Source organism: Polypterus senegalus, chromosome 7 (assembly GCF_016835505.1).
Source record: "Polypterus senegalus isolate Bchr_013 chromosome 7, ASM1683550v1, whole genome shotgun sequence".
NCBI classification, from domain to species: Eukaryota; Metazoa; Chordata; class Cladistia; order Polypteriformes; family Polypteridae; genus Polypterus; species Polypterus senegalus.
The window spans coordinates 56,253,707-56,257,032 of NC_053160.1; positions in this window are offsets into that span (position 1 = coordinate 56,253,707).

The following is a 3,326-nucleotide window of genomic DNA, read 5'->3' on the forward strand; positions in this document are numbered from 1 at the left end:
AAGTGTCCGTTACGTCAGATACCCAAGAAGGACCGTGCTGCATTGGTTCCCCTTTCCCTAATGGACATCCCATTTGAATGCATAAGGGCCAACATCCTCGTTGATTATGCTACCCACTATTCCGAGGCTATCCCCTTAAGAGTAGCCAATTCAAAAACTATTGCTCAGGAGCTGGTAGGTGTCTTTGCGCGAGTTGGCATCCCTAAAGAAGTCTTAATGGATCAAGAGATGCTTTTTACCTCTGAGACATTCAGGGAAGTTGCCAAGTTCCTCAAAATTAAACACTTAAAGACTGCAATATACCATCCTCAAACTGATGGTCTTGTAAAGAGGTGTAATCAGACTCCAAAAAATATTATGTAAGGTGGTCAGATAGGATGGGAGGAACTGGGATCAGCTCTTCCCCCTCATACTTTTTGCCTATTGGGAAGAGCCTCAAGCCTCCTTGGACTTCTCTTCTTTTGAGTTACTATATGGACGTCAACCTTGAGGAATATTGGACATTCTAAAAGAAGTAGTGGAGGAACAGGTCCTCCCTTTCACTAACATTCTGGAGTATATTGTACAATTATGTGATAGATTTGCAAAATTTAGACCAATATTAAAAGAGAATATGGAAAAGGCTCAAGCAGCGCAGGCCTGATGTTATGATTGTGGGACAGTACTTTGGGAGTTCCACCCTGGAGGCCCTTTCATGGTACTTGTGCTTACCTCGCACTCTAAATTAATGGCCCATTGCCAGGGCCCATACATAGTCAATGAGTCTTTTTCACTTCTTAACTATCTAGTGAAACAACCAAATTGTGTACTGAGTGAACGAAAATATCACATCGACCTGCTGAAGCCGTGTAGGTACAGGGAGCCTGATCCTTACTCCGGCCAGCCCCGTTCTCTTTTTGCTTATAAAAATGACCATAACTTCAGCCCTAATTTGACACCCAAACAGAAACAGGCACTCAAAGCAGTAATCCTGTTCATTCCTGAGGTGGTAAGCGAGAAACATGGTCGGCCCTCACTGATTGAACATGATATCATAATGGACCCCAGGGTAATCATTCGGGAGTGGCCATACTACCTCTTGGAGGCAAAACATGATGAAGTGGAGCTTGAGATCAAATGTATGCTGGAAGCAGTTGTAATTGCTGAAAGTCATAGTGGTCCAGCCCAATTGTATTGGTTCTTAAGCATGATGGAAGTTGGACATTCTACAGTGAATTCTGCTGCCTTAATCAAAGCTCCCAATTTGGGGGTTGGCTGTTTCACCTGATCCTCTCTCCAATTGTTCCTCTGCAGCTCAGGTTAAGACCCTAACTTCCAATGACTCCACCACCAGCCTACCCACTGTTGACTCAACTTCCGTCAACCCCCCAGATGATGTCATTTCTGGTGCCCAGGATCCATCTTTCTACCACATCAGTTCCTGTTCCGACTGACCTGACTCCACCTCTTCCTCTTATCCACCATATTTATAGCCCAGACTCAACCTGTTAGTCAGTTCAGGTGTGAACTCTGCTTCTGTAAAAACATGTTTCTTTTATTTTTCTGATTTTTCAGTATATGGTGTTGCCATTCCCAAACCATTTCTGTCTGCTGTTTATTTTTTACCATGATAGATAAGTAGATAGTTTATTGATCCCGAATACTGTAAATTACAACCCGGAACTGAAAGAGAAACTAAATTAAATGTTCAGTTTATTAAGGTAAACTGCAAACAAAAAATACAATTGCAAAAGACAGTTTCACAGGCCAAAGAAATTAAATTCATTTAGTTTAACACAAATATTCAAAACTGTCAGAGCCAGCAGTAAAGCTGGTGAAGTAGAATACTCTGAATTAAACAATGAATCACATACTTGTGGATAATAGTAAAAAATAAAGCGAAATGCATTCAGGACAGAAAACAATAATCTAAAACAAGCTTGTGTGCAGTTTACTAAAGCCTTGATATATTTTAATATGTTTCTGCATGTCATATTGGTACAAGATTAGCTAATTAAACGAGCTTACTGGGTTTATGATCTCCTCTTCTGTGTCATACTTATATTCTTATGCTTCTAAAGAAATCTGATATTTTACAAGGGTGTTCCAGACTGTGAAGCTTATGCAGTTTAAGTATCCTAGAAAACCAAGACAGAATTACAATTGCCATTGTATTCTTTCAGAAAATGCTTGAAATTGAATACTGTGACCAAGACCTAATCGTTACATTTCTTTACTTCCAGTGAGAAGAGAATATCCTTTGTTGTGCAAAAGAAAAAAAGGAAACACTGACATACAATATGAAATCAGAAGAAATAGAATATTCCCAAACCACAACACAAGCTTGGAATATAAACATGCCTCTTTTAAAGGTATACAACAGCTACTTATATATCAGTTATGCATTATTGTTTCATTTTTGTTGATAAAAGCAATGCTTAATAAACCCTGAAGATGCTGAGATTTTTGTGAAAAGATACAATACTGTATACATTGCTTTCTGAAGTAAGCACTGTTGCAGTTACATGACATGACAGTATTTTATAAAATACTGTTTACTAATCAGACAAAAAATGTATAAGGTTGTATAGCCTTGTACTTCCCTTTAAACCATTTACTTATTCATAAACTTTTTATCCTTTACTTATTACACTATGTTAATATGTTAATATTCTATATTACATAGAATGCTGAACTATAATCTTAAATTTATGTACAGTATATGCTATGTGATCCTTTTATGACAGTATAGTAAAATATGCAAATAATGAAGGTGTCTATTTAAACTATAATAACCATAAATGAATTTATCATAATATTTAAGAAATTCAGTACAAGTTTCCAACTATTGTATTATTATTTTTTTTTTTTTTTGTGTTATTTGTGTCATGATTTGGGATTTCGCTGTCATCCAAAATAAGGTGTGCCTACTCAATCCCACTGTAATTGGCAAAATATTACAGGCTACATCTACACTTCATTTATACTGTATTTCTTTCATAATTAACAAATTTAATAAGTAAGAAATAATTTTTGAATAGAAAAACAAAAAGATGAGCAAAAAAGCAATTACTTGATTATTTACCAAACAGGAGAAAGCCTTGCCTAGAACAGAATTTTATTTAAAAATAACAAGAATGAAGGTATCTAGGAAGAAAATAAACACAAAAACACCCTGAGAAACAGCTGCACTTTTTGCAAACACTAATATGGAAACTAAAAATTAAGGAAACATAAATAATACCAAATACTTAAGAAATTCTTAAAGAATAACAGAATGTAAAGTACAGTATCTTACAAATAACATTACATTTAGTGAAACATAAGGAATGTAAAAACCAGAGCAC